This window comes from Triturus cristatus, chromosome 5_2 (assembly GCF_964204655.1).
Source record: "Triturus cristatus chromosome 5_2, aTriCri1.1, whole genome shotgun sequence".
Classification (NCBI taxonomy): domain Eukaryota; kingdom Metazoa; phylum Chordata; class Amphibia; order Caudata; family Salamandridae; genus Triturus; species Triturus cristatus.
Genome location: NC_140588.1, coordinates 910,512,680 through 910,536,297, shown reverse-complemented (window position 1 = coordinate 910,536,297; position 23,618 = coordinate 910,512,680). Strand labels below are relative to the sequence as shown.

The 23,618-nt window shown below is 49.1% G+C and overlaps 1 protein-coding gene and 1 long non-coding RNA gene across 2 annotated transcripts in view; one reads left to right on the top strand and one right to left on the bottom strand.

Annotated features, from left to right (window-relative positions):
* Positions 1-12,451, bottom strand: part of LOC146829424 (uncharacterized) — a 70,150-nt gene extending 57,699 nt beyond the window's left edge. Inside the window, exon 1 of the long non-coding RNA XR_014962243.1 lies at positions 12,009-12,451. This is a non-coding gene — a long non-coding RNA (uncharacterized LOC146829424). The remainder of the gene's footprint in view (positions 1-12,008) is intronic.
* A 26-nt stretch (positions 12,452-12,477) lies between these two features.
* Positions 12,478-23,618, top strand: part of LOC146829423 (C1GALT1-specific chaperone 1-like) — a 73,035-nt gene continuing 61,894 nt past the window's right edge. Inside the window, exon 1 of the mRNA XM_085608114.1 lies at positions 12,478-12,622. The gene's annotated coding sequence lies outside the window, so the exon portion shown is untranslated. The remainder of the gene's footprint in view (positions 12,623-23,618) is intronic.

Here is a 23,618-nt window from a genome sequence, read left to right as displayed (position 1 = left end):
TGCGCCAAGAGGAGGTTTTCTATTATTTAGGTCTACAGAAGTCTTATTTTTAACTTGACATACTACTTCCTCAACATTAGTAGCAAACTCATTTGACTTGTTTTTTGCTTTGCTCAAATCATCTACACATTTCATCATGTGTTCAACACATCTAGCAATTGCCAATACTTCATCTAAGGGAGTTTCATCTTTCAACCATAACACCTCTCTAATTTTATCATGAGCACACTTTAGCACAAATTGATCTCTTATTCTTTCCTCTACAGCTCTACCAAATTTGCAAGCGGACGCTAGTTTCCTTAACTCCGTTACAAACTTTTTAACAGAGTTATCTTTCTTTTGTTCTCTTAAACCAAAATGATATCTCTCTATAATAGTACTGACACGTGGGAGATTGACCAGTGTGGTGAAGTTATTCACTCAATAATCCCTTCAGGTAGAGATGAAACTAAATTTAAAAACAAAGCATACATTTTTTTAATAAAAATTCAAGTACCAAAGTCACCGTTTAATTACAGTAAATAATGAATTAGCACTGAAAAATATTGACTTTGAAGAAATTACGCGTAAAGTAAATGAACAAATTACTGAACCTCAGCCAATAAAGTGGTGTGCCAATCACCAAGACATCTTCAAATCAGCACTCTGAAACTGAACGTTTAATAAAGTGGTGTGCTAATCACCGATGTTAAAACCTCCTTCAAATTGGCACACAGTGACAGCACCACTGAACAAACGGGGGTGTGCTAATGACAGAAGACGTTTCCAAATGGGTACCATAAATATGGAACAAAAAAAAAACCTTCATCATAAGGAGGGAATGTTAAAGGAAATTCCACCTGTGGATTCTCCTTTGGTTTAAACGCTGCCTCCAGGCACATGCGGAGTTTCTGTTATTACTGTCTGCAGCGAAGCAATAAAGGGCACATAAGAATATAGCATTAAGTACAGTACAAATAAATTCATGAGGCAGAGGGATGTGAAAGAGGCTGATAGCGGTATAGGAGAGAGCAAGACAGGAGAAAAAGAAAAGGTTTGCAAGACAGAGAAATGGAATAAAACTTAAAGGAGAGATATAAGGAATAAGGGCCTGAAATATACAAATAACTTTTTTAAAAAAACACAGGGGAGTCAGGCGTGGGAGGGCAAGGGGGATTTGTAGACAGAGAGAAAGAAAGGAAAAGAGAGAGGTGAAATGTTAGAGTGAGTGATGCACATAGGTACAATGAGACACTGTTGGAAATTACTCCGCTCCCACACCGGTAAGGGTTGGTGGTAACGGGGTACTTCCAGGACATACAGTGGTAGCTTGGCTCGAGTGGTCAGGAATCAGGCACCGTGCTAAGCATACGACATACCCATACAATAACCATGCGTGCATCCGTTCCAAAAACAACTCTACACTGTAAAAATTATGAAAATATCTTTCTTTTTCTTCTTTTTCTCTTAGTTGCTGATTAGATAAATATTAACACAATCACAATATACAAGGCTTTTTAAATAGTGCAGGTCAAATAAATACTGTCTTAATGATTCAATAAATAGGGGTGATCATAAATAATAAAGGCATAAATATAAGTGCAATACATACAGGCAATTAAATATTCTGAGGCAATAAATACTGCAAACCAATAAATATTGTGCATCAATAAATACTGTGGACCAATAAATACAGTGAAGCAATAAATAGGTTAAATACAATAAATACAGTGCCCCCAATAAATAATTAAAAGCTGACAGTGACACTCATAGAATCAGATCACATTTGAGATTACGATGGGCTAATTTGGCCCAGGCACAGCTTGTGGGGATGTGGAAGGCTTGAGGGTGTCTACTCCCTGGCTTGGACAAGGCTGAGGCCTAAACTGAGGTAGATCAAGGGGGGAATACCAGAGACCTGGCTCTCTCACTCTACACAACCCCTCTAAATTAGTCTCAGCTCACCCCTGGCACAGTCCAGCTGGTTCCATCACCTCTCTAACCCCTAGAGTAGTCTCTTAGGTTTCCACAGGGCCTTTGGCGCCCTCTATTCCACTTACTGCCCTTTTTCTGAAGCTCCGACGCCGCTGGAGTCGTGTCGACGCCGTGAGGCGGTTCCGGTTCGATGTCGGCGGCCTCGGCACAATGTCAGTTCTTGACGACGCCGGTAGGCGGCTCCGGTTCGATGTCGGCGGCCTCGGCTCGATCTCGACCTCCGATTCGATGGCGTCGGGCAGTCTTGGCTCGATGTCGACTTCGGGCGGCTCCGGTCCGATGGCGACCTCTGTTTCGATGACGTTGGCCGGCCTTGGCTCGATGTCGACTTCCGGCGGCTCCGGAGTGCGATCCTCACTCCCGACCTCCGGTGCTCCTCTCCTCAGGTTTCCGGCGACTCCGGAGTGCGACCTCCACTCCTGACCTCCGGCACGATTCTCTCAGGTTCCGGCGACTCCGGAGTGCGATCTCCACTCCCGACCTCCGGCACACTTCACCTCGGTCTCCGGCGACTCCGGAGGGCGGACTTCACTCCCCCGTCGACGCCGCTCACTTGACCTCAGGTGTCTTCTTCCTCGACCTCTGGTACTCTCCACGACCTCCGTCGGCGCCCTCGCTCAACCTCTGGTGGCTCCGGGTACGACGTCTGCTTTCCAGTCAGCGCTGCTTCTTCACCTCCGGCCCCAGGTCTCTAGGCTTCTCGACGTTGGACTCCAGGGAAACCAATAAACAGGTCAGGTACTTGCTTCCTTGACTTCTAAGGCCTGTTCCTGCTGTCCAGGTCCTTAAGATGGTTTTTCTTGCTTCTTCCCACACAGGGCTCCAGGCTGGGCTCAGTCAGTAGGGACTAGTATCACGGGTGGGTTTATGGACCCCACTCCAGGCACAAGTTTCCACCCCTGCTGCCTCACTCCTTCCTCCTTCAGGTTTCTGCTGCTCTCTCTTCACCAGTCAGGTGCCAACTGCCAGCTCCAACTGTCTTAGCTTCCCAACATTCTAAACCGCCTCCAACTGTCACAGGGTTCTGGAATGTTCTGGAAGGTGCTAGTAGGTTCCAGTGGATGCTGGTGATGTCACAGGTGGCCACCATTTTGTGCTCCAGGCCCTCAGACAGAAGTTTCAGGGGTAGCTAAAATGGCTCCCTGAATCTGCAGCAAAACTAAAAAGTCTGGTGGTACCCAAAAAGGAAAAATTCAAACAGGGGTTGAGGCAAAAGTGGGACAAAATAAATAATGATGAGGAGGGACCACCCAAAGGGCTGACAGGTCTAACACGCGTCCCCCCCAGCTGAAAGTGGGGAGAGCTACCCAACCCCTTGGGAGTTCTCATCAATAAGGCGGAAATACCTTGAGAGACTGTCTGCATTGGCGTGGTCCACTCCAGGCCGATGTTCCACCTGAAAGTCCATTCCCTGTAGGGAAATAGACCACCACAACAACTTGGGATTCTCCCCCTTCATTTGCATCAGCCAACGAAGGGGTCTGTGGTCGGTCTGAACCAGGAAGTGCGAGCCAAACAAGTATGGCCGCAACTTCTTCAGAGCCCATACCACTGCAAAGGCTTCACGCTCTATTGCACTCCACTTCTGTTCCCTGGGAAGTAGTCTCCGGGATAGGAAGACCACGGGTTGATCCAGACCCTCTTCGTTGAGTTGCGATAACACTGCCCCAATGCCATGTTCTGATGCATCTGTCTGGACAATGAACTCCTTGGAAAAGTCTGGGGCCCTTAAGACCGGGGCCTCGCACATGGCTTTCTTCAATCTCACAAAGGCCTGCTGACAAGCCTCCGTCCAGACTACCCGTCGAGGTTGTTTCTTGGACGTGAGCTCCGTGAGGGGGGCTACGATGGTACCGTACCCCTTCACGAAGCGGCGGTAGTATCCCGTGAGGCCCAAAAATGCTCGGACCTCAGTCTGAGTCTTGGGGGGTTCCCAGGCCATGATGGCCTCGATCGTCGCCTGGAGGGGTTGCACCGCTTCCCTACCCACCAAGTGTCCAAGGTACACTACCGACCCCTGCCCGATCTGGCACTTGCTGGCCTTCATCGTCAATCCAGCTTGACTCAGGGCCTGGAGAACAGCTTGCAGGTGACGCAAGTGATCCTCCCAGCTGTTACTGAAGACGGCTATGTCATCCAGATAAGCAGCAGAGAAACTCTCCATTCCGGTGAGGATCTGGTTTACCAGGCGCTGAAACGTGGCAGGTGCGTTCTTGAGCCCAAAGGGCATCACACAGAACTGGTAGTGGCCATTGGGCGTGGAGAATGCTGACCTTTCCCTTGCTCCATCAGTCAAAGAGATCTGCCAGTACCCAGAAGTAAGGTCAAAGGTACTTAGATATTGGGCAGCTCCCAGCCGGTCAATCAATTCATCCGCCCTAGGGATCGGATGAGCATCAGTTTTGGTCACTGAATTCAGTCCCCGGTAGTCCACACAGAACCTCAGTTCCGGTTGGGCACCCGGTGGTGCAGCTTTTGGTACTAGTACCACCGGACTGGACCAGGGGCTGCTAGAAGGTTCGATCACTCCTAGCTCCAGCATCTTAGTGACTTCACTATGAATGCTGGCCTTCACCTTGTCTGACATCCGGTAGATCTTGGACTTCACAGGTGGGCTGTCTCCTGTGTCCACGTCATGGACGCACAGGTGAGTCCTACCCGGGACAAGGGAGAACAACGAAGAGTACTGCCCCAGGACCTGGCGACAGTCCTCCTGCTGTTCAGGAGTTAGAGATGGGGAGAGAATCACTCCCTCCACCGACCCATCCTTTTCTTGAGACGCAAACAAATCAGGGAGAGGCTCGCTTTCCACGTCCTCTCCTCCGTCAGTCACCTTCATCAAGATGACTTCGGGCCTCTCGTGGTGGGGTTTGAGGCGGTTGGCATGCAGCACCCGCAGGGGCTGACGAGGGGTCTTCAGGTCCACCAAGTAGGTAGCCTTACCCTTCTTCTCCAACACCTCAAAGGGTCCTGACCAGCGATCCTGGAGGGCACTAAGCTCTCCTGGTTCGATCACCCACACCTTCTGGCCAGGCTCCAACTCCACCGGGTGAGCATTGTGGTCATACCACGCCTTCATCAATGCTTGGCTGGCTTCCAAGTTGTCAGAAGCTTGCTTCCACAACTTAGCCATTTGGCTCCGGAAGGCCAGCATGTAGCTCACCACATCCTGGGGAAGCTTTCTGGGAGTTCTTTCCCATCCGTCTCTCACCAGGTTGAGAGGTCCACGTACAGGGTGCCCATACAGAAGCTCGAAGGGGCTGAAGCCCACTCCCTTCTGTGGCACTTCCCTGTAAGAAAAGAGTAAACAGGGTAGGAGGACGTCCCATTTCCTCCGCAGGCTTTCAGGCAGACTTCTGATCATGCCCTTCAAGGTTTTGTTAAACCTCTCCACCAGACCATTGGTCTGGGGGTGGTAAGGAGTGGTGAACCGGTAGGTCACTCCACACTCCTTCCACATGGCCCGCATGTACGCTGACATGAAGTTGGTCCCCCTGTCGGACACAACTTCCTTGGGAAAACCCACTCGGGTAAAGATTCCCATCAGGGCCCTTGCCACAACAGGTGCTGTTATGGTCCTCAGAGGTATTGCCTCTGGGTACCGTGTGGCATGATCCACCAGAACCAGGATAAACCTGTGACCAGCTGTAGTCGGCGGATCTAATGGACCCACAATGTCGATGCCCACCCTTTCAAAGGGGGTGCTAACGACAGGAAGTGGTTCCAGGGGAGCTTTCAGCTTCACCCCTGTTTTCCCACTGGCTTGGCAAGACACACATGTCCGGCAGTAGGTATCGGACGACACTTTCATCTGAGGCCAATAAAAGTGTGGGACAAGACGGGCGAAGGTCTTGTCTTGCCCCAGGTGTCCTGCCAATGGTATCTCGTGAGCCAACTCCAGAAGGAAGGCTCGATAACGTTGAGGGACTACCAAGGCTCGTGACGATCCGTGGAGGGGTGCCTTGGGTTCACTGTAGAGGAGGCCATCCTCCCAGTAAACACTGTAGTTCCCTTCAACGTTCCCTGCTGTCTGGGCTTCGGCCTGTCGCCTCAGCCCCTCAAGGGTAGGGCACTCCCTCTGGCCCTGGCAGAATTCCTCCCTGGACGGGCCCCCCTCCACGTGCCACTCGGCCGGGATGGGTAGGTCCTCCAGTTTGGTAACGTCCCCCACCGCAGACTCCTGGTCCACCACCTCCGGTGGCCTATCCGTCCTACGGGGTGTGGACGCCGAGGCAGGCTCCTCCTGTCCTCGGTTCTTCCCTTGACTGGCAGCTGGCTGGGCCTTTGTTCCAGGCTCCAGCCGAAATGAACTCCCTCTTCGGGTAGTCGCGGACCTTGTGCTCACACAGGCCCAATCAGTTGTACCCAGCATCTCAGTGTGAGTCCGGTATTCCACCTCCTTCCAAGCGTTGTGCTCCATGTCATTCCCCAGCAGACAATCGACTGGCACGGCAGGGCTTACGGCATCTCGAAGTGAACCTGCAACCCCCCCCCATTCAAAGGGAACCTCGGCCACTGGATAGTGGCCTGTTCTGCCGTCAGCCATCGCGGCTGGGTGGAGTACATCGGGAATTACCTGCTCTGGAGACACCAGTTGGCTACGCACCATAGTCATACTGGCTCCTGTGTCTCTCAGAGCCTCCCCTCTTTGGCCGTTGATGGTGACCCACTGCCCATACTTTACGGTATTTGCGGGCACCTGGATCTTAGGAACCATCTCCCGTTCTCCCAGGGACACTAAAGTGACACCCGCCCACTCCCTTCCCTTAGTTAAGGGCATCTCCTCCCCGAGCACTACACTAGCTACTCCGGGGGTCTTTCCTCCAATGGGAGGGGGTGGTCGTTTCAGGCACTTCGGATCTCCTTTATAGTGTCCAACGCCACCGCACTCGTAGCAATGGACAACCCTTGGCTGCTGACTCTGGCCAGGATTAGGGTTTCTGGGTGGGTTAGCCCTAGGGGTGAATCCTGTTCCCTTCCCTTGGAAGTTATTTTGGGGGCCTTTGGAGAACTCCTTTTTCTTTTCCCCTCCCTCTTTCTTCTGGGGGGCGCCCTGTCCGGCCTTTTGAGTATCCCCTCAAGTCCCCCTTGTGGACACCCGGGTACTAGCCCAAATGTCCGCCTCCTCAGCAAGCTTCCGGGGACTGGTCAGCTTGCTATCCACCAGGTGTTGACGCAGTTCAGGGAAACATTTCTCGAGCAGGTGTTCCTTCAGTACTAGATCAAACAACCCCTCGTAGTTCCTCACTTCACTGCCCTGAATCCAACCCTCTAGTGCCTTCTTTGCATAGTCCAGGAAGTCCACCCAATTCTGTGTGCCCAGTTTGTGACTACCCCTGAACTTCTGTCTGTACTTTTCGGGTGTTAGTCCAAACTTTCTTATGAGCGCCAGTTTCATGGTGGGGTAGTGGGTCTGCTCATCCTCCTCGAGGGCCAATAATGCATCCCTACCAGCTGGAGGCATGTACTTGTACAATCCCCCTCCCCAGTACTTCTCTGGAACCCCATGGGCCCTTAACGAGACCTCATAGGCCGCTAGCCACTTGGCAATATCGTCGCCCACTCCATAGCCAGCTACTATGTCCTTTGGCAGGTAGGGTTTGGGTTCCCTGGTGTACTCTCGTTCTTCGCTGCCACCGTTAGGTACAGGGTGTGCCCCGATTCTCAGGATCTGAAGATCTATCTCTTTCAGCCTTATCTCATGAGCCATCCTCTGTTCCTCCTTCTCCTTCTCCAGCCTTGCTAAATCCCATGTGAGCTGTCTTTTCTCCCTTCGGTCTGTTAACTCCACTTCCGACAAGCCACCGCTAGAGGCACTGCTGCCCTTCCTGGAAAGTGTCCTGGGCCCCGCTGACAGGTTCCCCACCTCAGGTTGGTACAAACCAGCTCCCTCGCTATCGGGCTCTCTCTCCCTGTCCTCCTCCTCAGCCTTGCTTTCTCGGCGTGCCTCCCCCCAAGCCCTTAAGCTGGTTTGGAGTGCACCCTTCTTTGCTCCTGGGGGACAATACACCCCCTCCCGCTGGCAAAACTCCCTGAGTTGGGCCACAGTGTACGTTTCTAAATTCTCCAGTACAAACTCCATCTTGCCCACTCAGGTCAGAGGACAGTTATTTGCAGTAACTATGCAGGGGGGTACCTTATACAATACCTCCTCCCACCACCAGAGTAAATTTGGAAAAAACAAAAACCCACAATTAGGAAGGCCGCTTTGAGAAAACTCCCGGTGTAGGCCTATGGACTACCCACAGTTATTGTTGAGTATACGTAGGCACAGCTCTATCCCACCACTGAACACCAATTATGTTGGAAATTACTCCGCTCCCACACCGGTAAGGGTTGGTGGTAACGGGGTACTTCCAGGACATACAGTGGTAGCTTGGCTCGAGTGGTCAGGAATCAGGCACCGTGCTAAGCATACGACATACCCATACAATAACCATGCGTGCATCCGTTCCAAAAACGACTCTACACCGTAAAAATTATGAAAATATCTTTCTTTATCTTCTTTTTCTCTTAGTTGCTGATTAGATAAATATTAACACAATCACAATATACAAGGCTTTTTAAATAGTGCAGGTCAAATAAATACTGTCTTAATGATTCAATAAATAGGGGTGATCATAAATAATAAAGGCATAAATATAAGTGCAATACATACAGGCAATTAAATATTCTGAGGCAATAAATACTGCAAACCAATAAATATTGTGCATCAATAAATACTGTGGACCAATAAATACAGTGAAGCAATAAATAGGTTAAATACAATAAATACAGTGCCCCCAATAAATAATTAAAAGCTGACAGTGACACTCATAGAATCAGATCACATTTGAGATTACGATGGGCTAATTTGGCCCAGGCACAGCTTGTGGGGATGTGGAAGGCTTGAGGGTGTCTACTCCCTGGCTTGGACAAGGCTGAGGCCTAAACTGAGGTAGATCAAGGGGGGAATACCAGAGACCTGGCTCTCTCACTCTACACAACCCCTCTAAATTAGTCTCAGCTCACCCCTGGCACAGTCCAGCTGGTTCCATCACCTCTCTAACCCCTAGAGTAGTCTCTTAGGTTTCCACAGGGCCTTTGGCGCCCTCTATTCCACTTAATGCCCTTTTTCTGAAGCTCCGACGCCGCTGGAGTCGTGTCGACGCCGTGAGGCGGTTCCGGTTCGATGTCTGCGGCCTCGGCACAATGTCAGTTCTTGACGACGCCGGTAGGCGGCTCCGGTTCGATGTCGGCGGCCTCGGCTCGATCTCGACCTCCGATTCGATGGCGTCGGGCAGTCTTGGCTCGATGTCGACTTCAGGCGGCTCCGGTCCGATGGCGACCTCTGTTTCGATGACGTCGGCCGGCCTTGGCTCGATGTCGACTTCCGGCGGCTCCGGTCCGATGGCGACCTCTGTTTCGATGACGTCGGCCGGCCTTGGCTCGATGTCGACTTCCGGCGGCTCCGGAGTGCGATCCTCACTCCCGACCTCCGGTGCTCCTCTCCTCAGGTTTCCGGCGACTCCGGAGTGCGACCTCCACTCCCGACCTCCGGCACGATTCTCTCAGGTTCCGGCGACTCCGGAGTGCGATCTCCACTCCCGACCTCCGGCACACTTCACCTCGGTCTCCGGCGACTCCGGAGGGCGGACTTCACTCCCCCGTCGACGCCGCTCACTTGACCTCAGGTGTCTTCTTCCTCGACCTCTGGTACTCTCCACGACCTCCGTCGGCGCCCTCGCTCAACCTCTGGTGGCTCCGGGTACGACGTCTGCTTTCCAGTCAGCGCCGCTTCTTCACCTCCGGCCCCAGGTCTCTAGGCTTCTCGACGTTGGACTCCAGGGAAACCAATAAACAGGTCAGGTACTTGCTTCCTTGACTTCTAAGGCATGTTCCTGCTGTCCAGGTCCTTAAGATGGTTTTTCTTGCTTCTTCCCACACAGGGCTCCAGGCTGGGCTCAGTCAGTAGGGACTAGTATCACGGGTGGGTTTATGGACCCCACTCCAGGCACAAGTTTCCACCCCTGCTGCCTCACTCCTTCCTCCTTCAGGTTTCTGCTGCTCTCTCTTCACCAGTCAGGTGCCAACTGCCAGCTCCAACTGTCTTAGCTTCCCAACATTCTAAACCGCCTCCAACTGTCACAGGGTTCTGGAATGTTCTGGAAGGTGCTAGTAGGTTCCAGTGGATGCTGGTGATGTCACAGGTGGCCACCATTTTGTGCTCCAGGCCCTCAGACAGAAGTTTCAGGGGTAGCTAAAATGGCTCCCTGAATCTGCAGCAACACTAAAAAGTCTGGTGGTTCCCAAAAAGGAAAAATTCAAACAGGGGTTGAGGCAAAAGTGGGACAAAATAAATAATGATGAGGAGGGACCACCCAAAGGGCTGACAGGTCTAACAGACACCAAGGAGAGGAAAAGTAGAGTATGAGAGAAAAGGGAAGAACTAGGATAGCTGCAAAAAGTGATACGAAGAACGAGAAAGGTGCCCACAGTAAGTAAGAAAGGGGTATAGAGAGAATGAATGGCATTTCAGTGAATTACTACAGCTTTTGGAGATTCAGATCAAGTCGTACCACAAAAGAAAAGACATCAAGTACGAAGTAGTATGCAATCCCCAAAGACATCGTTTGCAAGAGGCCCCTGAGTGAAAACCAAAAGAAGAAGACCCTTGGTTCCTTGAAGGTGAACAGACACAATGGATGCAGATGGTTTTCTGACCCAGGGCTTGATATAATACAGGATATTCAGGGATCGTTGGGGGAAGCACAGACTAAGGGGCCAATAGGTGACTAACACATTCCGGCACCCAAAGTAGAGAAATGTATAGGCGTGGAGATTAGGTGAAGAGAGCGACGGGTCAGTTGCAGTAGAATAATGGTATGTTTAGTGGTGTGTCTACCGACCCCACGAGCTTAGAACGCCTAATTTATCAGAGATTTCCCCCCAAATTACTCCAGATACTAAGCAATGTTTCATGAAAGCTCATTATCAACAAATGTGGACCACTTTTTCTTTCAGTGCCCAGGCCTAATTGTGTTCTCAATCCGACCCTGCCCCTTGTGTACCTATGCCCTGGGTACCTAAGTACCATATACTAGGGACTTACCTGGGTTCACCAGTAGCCAATTGGGAAGGTACCAAAGTACTGACCACTGTCAAATGTAGCGAAGAAGCACAGTGACTGGGTCCTGATTAGCAGGATCCCAGTCAGACATTCAGAAAACAGAATAACACCATCAAAAAGTGGGGGTACCATAAAAGCAGTTCTGACTTACATACATATATCTTGCTAAGAAAGCTCGGTTCGACTGAATCATAGCTATTCACAAAATACTGGCTGTTTTTCAATTTCTTTTTTCAACCATCTATTAAATGTTAATGACAATGGAAAAAACAATATTGGTATAAAAGATTGATTCTACACAGTTAGATCCGTGCAATTATTATTTATCTTTAGAAATTGGTTCCATGTGAACACTTGTTCCAAGGATGATTTTTAAAGCATCCAGTTAGGACATGTAGCACTTTACTACTTTGATAAACTGTCGTTCTATGTACATCTTGCGAATTAATTATCTGGAAAACTAAACTGGTCTATCCTGTAGACTCCGTGATATACTTGGAAAGGCCCATGGAACTTTATCTTATTTTAATTGATATGACTTGTCATTTTAAATTTTTTATACCATTTAGTGTGTTTAAAATTGAATGAAATGTTGATTGAGATTTGTTGTTACCTTTATGGATAGAAATCCTTCCAAATAAAGTGATTTTAATTTTTTTATTTTAATTTTGAACTTGATACCCATGTTTACATGAACATACGGTTTGCCCTTGTTTTAACAAAAAAAAATTAAAGCTGTCTAAATCGGTTCGGAATGATCAGAGCAGCAAGCAGGGTGATAATTTCAGTTTAGCACATGAATCCCTAAATTGCACATTCGGTTGTTACAAAACAGCAAAACGTAAACAAATGGTGGTTTAATTTCTAGGAAAAGGGGCAGTCCATGCAGTAAACGAAGAAAACGCGCCTCGAAGGCGTGACCTACAGTTTGCAAGAGCTAGAGGCAGGGATGGAGACCGGAAAGTTATACTCCAGTAGAGTGAGGCATCGCACAGAAGCACCTCGAGGCTGCGTCATCCCAGCGACCATCCTGATTGGCCCAGGTCCACTGAGTAACAAGGGCGGGACAGAGTCTTGCACGTAGAGACCAAACAAAGGTGCAGGCGAGTCTGTCAATAGACCTCAGCTGATACACGATACTTTGGGAATCCGCGGTCATGCTGATAATTGTCCATTGTGACAATTAAGAGGGCCAATGTGGACACTTCTCCAAGTTTATAATTCGCGAAATTTCAATGGGTTATCGCCCACAGAAGGTTATGTGGGGGCATTTTAAATAGTTTAGGTAAAGCGTCACAATTGTTGAATACGATGTGTGGCACGTGCCATCTGCCACACCGAACACTCGCCCCTGCTGCTGCCTATGGAGGCGGACCCGGAAGCAGTAGGTAGCTAGGCTGCTTGCAGTACGGAAGTGTGAGGAGTGAGGCTGCGCACGGCAGCAGTGGCACTGGCTGCCAGACCGTCAGTTTCGGAGGAAGGACGGGAGTGGTGGGAGCAGCGAACGGTGCCAATTCTCTGAGCGGTGCCAATCCTCTGGTGAGTCATTCTGTGCCGGGGGCTAGCGATGGTGTTAGCGCACCGAAGCATGGCACCCTATCACATCTAACTGGAATACGGAATGCTGCCCCAAGTAGCTGAGCTCCTTACAGCCAAAATTACATTATCCTGGATTTAATGTGATAGGCCGCTGCACTTCCTGCCCTCTTTTACAGGATCAGCTGATCTCTGCTTGTTTCACACTGTCACGGTTCTCGCGCTCACGATTTCCCCAGACAATGGCTGACCTGTAGTTCAAACGAAAGTTAAGTGGTGTAAAACAAGACCGTCAGTTCCGGGAGTTACAGGTGCTTTCGGGCAGGAGCAGGATTCAGTTGCACAAAGCGCCGTAAGGTAAACACATTGAACACACAATGACGCAAGGCTCACGGGTGAGACCAGCTGCACTAAAATCAACCAAAACCGTAATTACCAAAGCTGTGCCATGCTTCTACCTTAGGTGAGAGTGGTGTAAGTCTCCTTTCACTCCTTTTGTCTTTTACCTTGAAATGTCATCCACTGCTAGTAATGAAAGTGGAGGTTGCCTGGCAGAAAATCCTAGACAGAGAGAGAGAGCAAGGTACTTCATTATTTAAGAAAAGGGGCACAGCTTAATGGGGGGAGGGTGGGGTGTTTTGGGTGTTACACCTCCTTAATAAATGTATTTTCTGATAAATAGTTGGGTACAGGTGCTTTGTCATGTATGGTGAGGTATCTATCGGATTTCACCAGGAATTTTACATATACACAGACAAAAGAGCACACACTTTCTCTGTTTTGAAAGTTGTCAAAAAATGTGGGTATTTTGTAAAATATTTTGTTTTCGCTCTCCATACACCTACCAATCTGCATTCCTTTCCCTTTCTACTACCCCTTAAATCCCTCCCTTGCGCCCTGCTTATTATATAATGTATTTAACATTTTATGCCAGCGTGATCGTTGAACAAAATAAATTGCACCCACCAGTCCCCTCAAATCTTACTGATCAGGCTACGCCTTTTGTCTCAAAGCAATATTTGGTTTGCATGAAGGGGTGAGGGTAACAGGAGGTAGAACACCTTGTCTTAGAAATGGGATTGCTGGTTGGCTAAGGCTTGCGCCAAAGCCAGGCAGAAACCACCAATCTAGTCAGCGTAAGGAAGTTAGTAGCTTGGCACGAGCAGTCAGGCTTATCACGGAGGCAAGGTGTAAAGCATGTGCGCACGCACACAGCAACATCCCAGGCCCACCACAAAAGAAACTCCACACAAGGTTATATATAAAAATAGCCTTTGTATTATCATAACACATTAGAATAGTAAGCACCTATTATACAGGGTGGCACCTGGCACTGGGTCATATCTATAAGGGATTATTTACACATGACAGGGCCCCCTGGACCACTGTCAGAACCATCACAAAGTGAACTTAGTAAATGTAGAACTTAACATAAACATAGAACACAACCAGTAACTACTGGTAACCACTGTACTTAGCATCAGCCTGTAACATAAACTACATTAGGCTCAGTATCACATCAGGCGCACATTACATTCTGCGCCAACCTCCCCATCATAAACACATGAGGCCGTCATCTCCCAAGTCTAAACGCATTAGACCCTGAGCGCCCAATTATAACTACATTAGGGGCGTAAATCACACAGTGGGACATAATCTCACTAGCATAAACACATTAGTTGCAAAACAACCTCCTAATCATAGGAACCATATTTAGAGGTATAGAACACAGGTGCGTAATTCATTCTACATGGATCACATTTCCTAGCACCCAAAATCACAGTAGGGCCTGGCGCCCTATAAACCTAACAATCTCCCTGGCCAACTGGCCATCCCAAAGGGGGGCTCAAATGCCCTGTGCCCAGAAAGTCAGGGCTGCTGCCTAGGCAGCGAAAGCCAAGGGTGCGCAATCTGCGCTGGCCTAAACGTAGCATCTGGCACTAAGTGCTGCGCAGCTGTGTAGGAAAAGATGGGGCGAAGGAGTGCGTCTCACTCCTGGATTCAACATGTCCCTTAAAATGAAAGACCTAAACGGTGCAGCTGCCCACTACTTGCTGGGCAGCTGTAAAAGTTAAAATGCGGCATGGGCTCTCACTGGCCCTTGAAATAACTGTGCCCACTGTTGGAGCCATCTGGCTCTGGAAAGAAGCATGTCCCCAAGCACTGGGGAAAGGACACTGGCCCATCTGGCCCTGTAAACAATTAGGTGTCCCCTTCGTAGGAGCCACACGGGGCTCTGAAAACAATTAGCCAAACGTTGGAGCCACGCAGGCTCAGAAAGCAACTGTGCCCCCTTTTAGAGCGCACTGGCGTTTAAAACCAGATATGCCCCCTCGTAGGAGCGGGAGTGAAATGCGGCCGTGTCCCCCGCCCAGCCCTCACTCACTGGGCTCACTGACGCGGAGTTCTCTCGCTAGTAGGCGGGACCGGTGCTTCTACCTCCTTCACCCGGACCCCCTCTCGGGACACGGGACTTCATTGTGGAGCCCGCAAGGCTCGGCTCGCGTTACTCTTCACCCGGACCCCCTCCTGGGACCCGGGACTTCTCCTCTCTGGTGACTGCCACCGCGGGGCTCTCCCTCGCTCATGGGAGCCAGCAGCATCACCGGTGCCGGAATCCTTTCTTCGGGGCTTCACTTCTGTCTCGGAAGCCCCGCCCATGAAGTCCCAGCCTTGCCTGTCTTCTGTGTCGTGCTGGGCAGCGGCCCGGAAGAGATTCGATGTGCTGCTCGGGCCGCAGCGGTGATTTCCTCACACTGGGTACAATGAGGGGTAGGCTCCCTCTTCACACAAAAAAAATAGAAAGCGGGGTGGGCACCCGCTCAACCAAATAAGGGCAAAGTCGCGGGGTGGGCACCCGCGCATTAATTATCAAAATGAGCGGGGTGGGCACCCGCGAGTTAATAAAAATGAACAGCGCAGACGCAGGGTGGACACCTGCTTAATTAAATGAAAATAAGCGGGGTGGGGACCCGCGCTCACAAGGAGGGTGAATCTCTACGCTGGGAATTCCCTCCAAAAGGGCTACAGCACATCGCTGCGCAGCCAACACGCTTTTCTGTAGGAAAAGAAATACAGCACAGCACTCCCAGGGCGCAAAAGGGCTGCCAAAGTCTCTGTAGGGTCCTGGAATAAAAGCAAGGCAGAAGGGTCCCAAAAAGAAGTCCTCCAGGCATCCAAGGGCAGGGCCCAGGGAGGCAAGCCTTCCCCTGAGCCCCAGCAGCAGCACTCCCCTGGTAGATTTAAGTCTACAAGCAAGAACATTTTCATGGGGTCACAGCCCCTTTTATACAGCATTTTCCTTTGTTCTGCAACTGTAGGGCAAGGGGAGAACCAGATACAACTGGTTCAGGAGCACTTTGTTTTGCTCAGCTCCCCTCTCTATTCACAGGACAGGCCAGGCACATCAGACGCACCACAGGAGGTGGAGCCAGCATTGTGGAGGGAAGGCCCAGCCCTATTCGGGTCCCAGGTGCAACTCCTCCCTCCCATCTACATGCAGATCTCTCCATTCACCACCGGGCAGACTCACCCTGGCTCCTGGAATTCCCCAGCCCTCTCAGCTCCTGTCAATCACAAGCCAGACATGCAATTCACAGCACACAGAAATGCCAACTTCTAAAAGTGGCACTTCTCCACCAGTCACAATAAATCTGTGCACACCATTGCGCAGCATTTATTCTCACAAGTTCGCACATACCAAACTCGCCCCTGCACTCCTCTCACATCAGGAACTACCATGGATACACATATTCCCCATGCATTCCTATGGGAGGACAGGCCAGTCTCACTAAATGTAACACAGAGTGCACACACTTTACACTGGGACACAGTGCTAAAGTGCCTTGAGGCCTAAAACCACTAACACTACATAGGGAAAAAGGCCAGGATAAATGCAAAAAGTTTAGGAGTGAACCTGCCAAAAGGGCCAGGTCCAACACCTTGCTATTGCACTGTCATGAGAGCAAACGACAAAGTGCTTTGTCTCTCACCCTCTTATGTGTATGGTGCCAGCCTAGATAAAGTCAGAGCCATGACTTGGCTAGGGCTTGCCTGGCCGGTGGTCATCAGCCTTTGGAAGCCTGAGACTGGTGTGAGGTGCAAACCCCTGCTCAAAACTTTGGTTTTCTTTGGCCTAGCAGAAGCAGATGGATTCTGGGCCTTTGCAAGATTCTGTAGTTTCTGCTGAGGTTGCCAGCCTAGATTGTATTTGTGCTGTAGCGAGTATTCCTTTTAAAAACATTTTTTAAAGTGCATGATTACTGTTCATGGCTACTCAACAATTCTTGCCCTTTTTGGCATCCCTTTAATTATTCAACTCCATTTCTTCCTCATGCATTTTAGCAGATTGATTACTGTGCCTTCTTTACTGTGCCCCTTCTTTTTTGATGTACGCACTTTGAGAATCCGCCTGCCCTTGTGGCTAGGCATTTGCCATGTAGCTGCCTATATGTTTCAGTCCACACTACAATTCTAATTTGCACTTCTTTTACATTCCCTCACCCACCACACCAGCAGGCACTGTGTTCTATAACAAGGTAACTAGACCTTGTGGTCTTTTTGCACAATATCAAAAAACTTCCCACACAAGCAGCAAGCAAAAACAACACCCTTCCAACCACACACCCTACGTGATGTAGGTCTTCACTGCAGTTTAGTTTCGCATCAAAGCTTACTTCACCTGATTAAAAACACTGTTTACTATCTCACCCGTTGCATATTAGAATCAGCTTGCACATGGAAACAAATCTCCAAATGGCCTCTCTTATATGATTTTATCATACTGCACAAGTTAAACCGATTGCATTCTGGTTTCGGGTAAGTATCCTTTGTGTGTTTTTGTTGTTTTCCTAAATAATAAATACACATGAAACAAGGCATGGCATAAAGCATATATGTAGATGTGCAGAATGTCATAAGTAATTTATTACGGTTGTTGGGGGGGGGGGGCATTAAGGCCCACTTGAGGCGTCAGCTTTTGTGAGGTATGTGTGTGTGTGTGTGTGTGTGGTGTTCATTTGATTTAAGGTGTGATTAATGTATTTATAGAACTGTGTACTAATATTGGTACATGAAATAACTGAACACAAAGCATTGCCCTTTGGTGCTAACTGAAGAGAGAAGGATGTAACCATACAGTGGGCCAAGTGCAAGATGTGTAACCAAGAAACCTTGGTTCAAACCCTGTGTGAATCTTGGCAAATCGTGCTACATCCTTATGTATCATTTTGCTTTACCAAACATATTTGAGAGCACCTTGCTGCTAATAAGTTCAAGATCTGCACAGTACAAACAAATTCTAGACATGTTCATATACAATAATATTTTTTTTTAATTCATTTTATTGAAAGGTTACACAGTGCAACAAATACCAAAATAGTCAATTATATTACATGTTAATTTCAAAACGTGTGCTCTTCAGCCTTCTTTTTCTATTGTATTTCCTCTCCACTCTGTCTGGTGTAACATCCCTGTTATCTAATATTGTTTTAACTAAGAGTCAATCCATGTCAGCAGTCAAATAAACCTAGTGCTGTCAGTCATGGGGATCATGTCATTTCTCTGCAGTCTCTGGTCATGTAGCCCAATACCAGTTGCCACAGATGGCTGTAAAGTCATCTTTATCTCCGAGAAGTCGTCTACTGATTTGCTCCATCACCTTAAGGTACCATAAGTTTATCGCAGGAACTCATTTTTCTTAACACAAGGGCACGATGGTCCCAAGGACCCCTAAATATTCCCCTTTTCAAAGAGAGGCCATCTTACCTGCTGTGAAAGACAGAGCCACTGTTTCAACCGGCTACTACCTACTTCCCAATTTCCTCTCTTTGAGGCTGTTGTGAAGTGTCAAAGTTAGCACCTGCTTTTAGGGCAGCAGTTTGTATGGTAATTGGTTGCACTGTCCAGTCTGTGTTGGTGCACCTAAATAAGGTTGCACTATGGTGCAAATAGCGAAAGTGTATCTGAAGTGTAATTTGGACCTAGGATTGTTTTTTGTCACCCCCAACCCACTCCTGGAGCCCAGTCTTTCTGCCCCAATATTATAGCTATCCCTGTGGCAAAAGAGAGGACATGTTGGATTAATTTGGGAATCGTTTCCCCATATGGGTGTCAGAAAGACTATAAGGGGTGCAGGAATAGGACCCATTGCCAAGATTAGCCGACGCCCCACACCATTTGTTTTTTGGACACAAATCTGTGGTGCCTAGTTGGCTTTCTACCACTGCGACATGACGATAGAGCAACCCTCTTATCTTCCCCCCTAAGGGGGCAGAAAGACTGCCTGGGAGCTTAAATCCAGTGCCAGAATTAGTAAGCCTTGTACCTCATTCTGTTTTTCACTTTTTTCCCAGATAATATGGGGGGCTTTCTGGAACACTACATCCCCGGGATGGAGTATAAGGAGTAAATACCTCAGTATGCCCACCCAGGGTGGCTTAAAGCCCACCAGACTACCATGGGGAAAATGCCCAGGCCGCAGCAGGATAGCGGGACAGCCATCCTCTGGCGCGAGGAGGCAGAGCGAGGTCGTTGAGGTAGTCTGGCTCGAACACCTGGGCCTTCTCAGCGGGATAATGGTCATTGCAGGTCACGGTGCAGGAGGGTAGGCTCCTGCCGGACTGGAGGCACACTGAAGTTGTGGTGTTCCTGAACCCGGGTTGTCCCCCTGGGCTCCACTCCACGTGCCGCCTGATCTCCATCCTTAACCTAGAGGCTAAGTTGCTTGCCAAACTGCTGGCCAATAGGCTGCTGCCCTACTTAACAGAATTGGTTTATGCAGACCAAGCTGGCTTTATGCCTCGACGAGCTGCACACCACAACATCAGATGAGCCCATAATGCCATAGATGCTGCTGATCTCTTGGGAGTCCTAGCTGCCTTACTCCTGACAGATCTAGACAAAGCTTTTGACTCCGTCAGCTGGGCATTATTTTTCGGGCTTCTGAGATGGCTAAATTTTGAGCCGAAGTTCCTAACGTACATGAGCCTACTATATACCAATCTTAAAGCTGTGGTGCAATTAGCGGGCTCAGTCTCTTCACAATTCCCTATCCATAAAGGCACCCGCCAGGGTTGCCTGCTATCGCGTTATCTGTTTGCATTGGCAATGGAGCAGCTGGCAGCATGGGTGAAGATGGACACGCAGTTGTGTGGGTTCGAATGGTCACTAGAGGTGTCAGACCAAATTGCACTACATGCAGACGATGTTTTATTTTCGTAACCGATCCCCATAAATCCACTCCTCCGCATAATGGTAGTGTTTGGAGAGACTTCTGGACTTTATATGAACATCACCAAGTCCGTACGTTGGCCGCTGTCAGGCATGCAGGTAGTGGGTGCATGGGCGAAGGGACTTACAATAGCCACCAATGGCATTTAATAGCTGGGTGTCTTTCTGACTGCCTCACACCCCGCGGCATGGCAGCACAGTTAGGCTCCATTTATGGAACAAATGCAGGCAGACGTGACATTGTGGTCCCATCTACCCCTTAACCTTTTTGGCCGATTGGCCATCTTTAAGACTGTGTCTTTGCCTCGTCTGCTATATCAGCTGCAAAATCACCCATACATGCGTTTTGCAAATAAACGCCATATTAAGTCAGTTCATATGAGGAGGGGGCACCAGCTGAGTGACGTTACGCACGTGTTATCAGTCTACATATTGCGGCGGCATCGCAGCAGCAGACATATCATGCAACATCTCACCTGCAAATACTAAATGAATGGTGGTACGGCGATGGAGGCGATCCAACCTATGCAGTTGAACGCCTGCTAATGCACCCCTGTCCACACTTTCCTATTTAGAGAGACGGGGATCAGGGCATTACCAACCGCAACAGTTTTTTTTTTTTTTTTCGGGTATGGATACAATCACTGAAACGGATGGGATGGTGGGGTAGACGAACACAGGACACCCCACTGTGGTGTGTCGCCTTCTTACTCAGATGGCCACATAATAAGTATTTCAGAACTGGGATGACATAGGTATTTCCACTTTAGGGACAGTCCTACGTGGGACGACACTTAAATCCTTTCAAGAACTGCAAACCGAATTCCAAATGCCACATACGCAATTGTACAAATATTTGCAGTTCAGACACGCCCTGGCCCCATATATCAAAGATCTGAGGATACTCTCTGAATTCAGTCCCCTGGAAGGCAAACTACTCATGGGCAAGCTGGGAGACCACAAAATCACCAACATTTATCAAACCCTCGTCACAAACAGTCACAACTGATTGACTGGCCTCCGAGAGACATGGCACATGGAAATTGGCCCACTTGAAGATGATGACTGGAAGGAGGCTCTGGAATCCTCTAGCAGCGCAGCCATTTCAACCCACCTACACCTTATCCAATTTAAATACATACACAGGGCATATTTCACACAATATAAATTATGGCGGTCCGACCTGGTGCCCTCTCCTACCTGCCTGCGCAGCAATGCTGGGGACAGTGCATTCCTACACACAGTTTGGTCAAGTGGCATGTTAGCCAGGTTTTGGCAGAGAGTACTTTCATGCTTATCCGGGGTTCTGGGCTGGGAGCTCCCATCCTCCCCCAAATTTGCTCGTCTACATATTAAGGCTGAAATCGGGGCCAATAAATATAAACGCGACCTTCTTTTCCTGTGCTTCAACATAGCTAAGAGAGACACAGCACGCCACTAGAAAGCACCTACCTCTCCACCAAAAGGAGTATGGAAGGAAGTACTAGATTTCTGAATGGGCCTCGAACGTCCAGTATTCATTTATTGAGGGTGTCCACAAAAATATGCGAAGATATGGAAGCGTTGGGCCGATTACCAAGGTATTCTGCTACCCCCCTACCACTAGACACACAACACCCCCTAACAGAGGTAAAATATCCAATATTAATTATACTGTGTATGCATGACGATAATCCGACGCCACTGGGAGCTTGCAGGGGGATAAGAAGGGGCTATGGCATGCGTTTGCATTAATATTTAAAACTGTTTTGTTATTGATGCATCCGCTACAGAAACAATGCCATGTTTGTGTATTCTACCTACATACTCGTGTATAACGGGCCCTATCGGTCAAATGTGGCTTACAAATAATAATATTCCAGGGCCTGGAAGGAAGAACACTTGTGCATTTCAGAGGCATGACTCTAGAAGCCTATTACCACTTCAAAGGCACAACTTGGTATATATACTGGACCTCAGACAAAACCACTTTTCTACACTTCTGGACCTGTGGATACTCTTCCAGGAAAAAGGACTGCGGTGCTGCTGAAAGGGCTGCCACTCTTCTGGAATGCTGCTCTAAAGGAACTGCTGTCCTCTTGCTGGGTGGGAAGTACTGGACCTGCAACTCTTAAACCCAGAGTAACTCCAAGGGATAGTTACCTGGCCTCTTGATCTGAAGCCCCAGGGACATAACAGGCTTCCTTGCACCTGGACTCTGCGGTCTGCCAGTCTTCCCTGCCAAGTGGTGCCACCCCTCTCCTGGACCCTTGAAAGTGGACTTAAGGTGCTCTGCTGGCCTCTGTGGATCCAGCGGAGCCAACTCATCTCCTCGGCTATGCAGTGCAACCTCTAGCAGTACCAACGCATCTCAGCTGCTGCGTGGATAGGACTCACCGCAAAGACCCACTTTGCGTTCGGAACCACTGCTACGCGATGCATCTTTGGCACAGGCCCTCGCATCTCTCATCAACGGCAGGCTTGACAAAGACAGCTGACTTTACATCACAGTCTTGCAGGTCTCTGAAACCAACACATCGCCCAGGCTTTGCGACGCATACTTTAAGCCGGACTTTCCATTGTGAGCCCTGTCTGTGGGATCCTCGACTACAGCGCAGGCTCTCAAATCGCTGAACCATTGCATTGCTTTGGCTGCGCAACGCATCTTTGACTCCGATCCTCAAATGCGCAGCAAACCATGATTTAAGAAGCCTGGGCAAAATGTTTAATTCCGCTTGCTTCATTGGAGGAATTTTGTAATTCCACATTATTTTTGAAACGTGGAATTGCTGATAAACTCAGCCGTTCCGCCAGCGCAAATTTTTTGAAGTGCTGGTTTCTAAATCGGGCTGGAAGAGGGAGCAGTCCCTCTATGTTTAAAAAATACTGCAGATTAAAGTTTAATCAGCAGTGTTTAAACATAGGGGGTTCTGCTCCCTCTCCCAGCTCTGTTTGGAAACCACTGACTGCACAGCAGTGCATAGCATACCCCCCCCAGCGACCTCTGTAGTGATTACTGCAGAGCATGTAAGGGCGCTGAGGGGAATGCATGCACTGCAGGGCATACCCCACGGTGCCCTTACTCTCTAGTTTTTACTGCAGAGTAATGTATGTAAGGGCGCCAATGGATATGCACTGCTGTGGTTTCCAAACAGGTCAGGAAGAAGGAGCAGTCTTCTATGTTTAAAAAACACTGCAGATTAAAGTTTAATCTGCAGTGGTTTTTAGACATAGAGGGACTGCTCCCTCTTCCGGCCCTGTTTAGAAACCATTGCACAGGGGTGCATAACTCTCGGCAGCCTTACATGCTCTGGAGTAGTCACTGCAGAGCATATAAGGGTGTAGAGGCGTATGCACCAGCAGCGGCCGGTAGATAATGGCATAGGAGCTTGCCCTGCCTATTTCCTGGGTGCCTGGCAAGGTCAACTTCTGGCACAATAAAAAGAAAAAACAATAATTCAATATGTGCGTCCCACTGGGCCACGGCATTCAAAGTCCAATCTAATTCTTACCCTCTCTTCGAAGGATCAGGCAACCAGGCACATTCAGAAGGCAAAGTGCGCAGGTGTGAGTCTTCACATATTTACGCTGGGTTTTGTTGTGAACAGCCCTGGGGCTGGGTGCCTCACATATAGGGTAGAGTTCATTCATAGAGTTGAGCCTGTGACGTCACTGTAGAAGGAAACTCGGGCGCATTGGATGCAGCCCGTTCCGAAGCTGCACCCAAGTCAATCACTGTAACTGCCTCTGCAACGTCCTGACGTTGCTCCCACTGGGCCTTTTGTCCCAG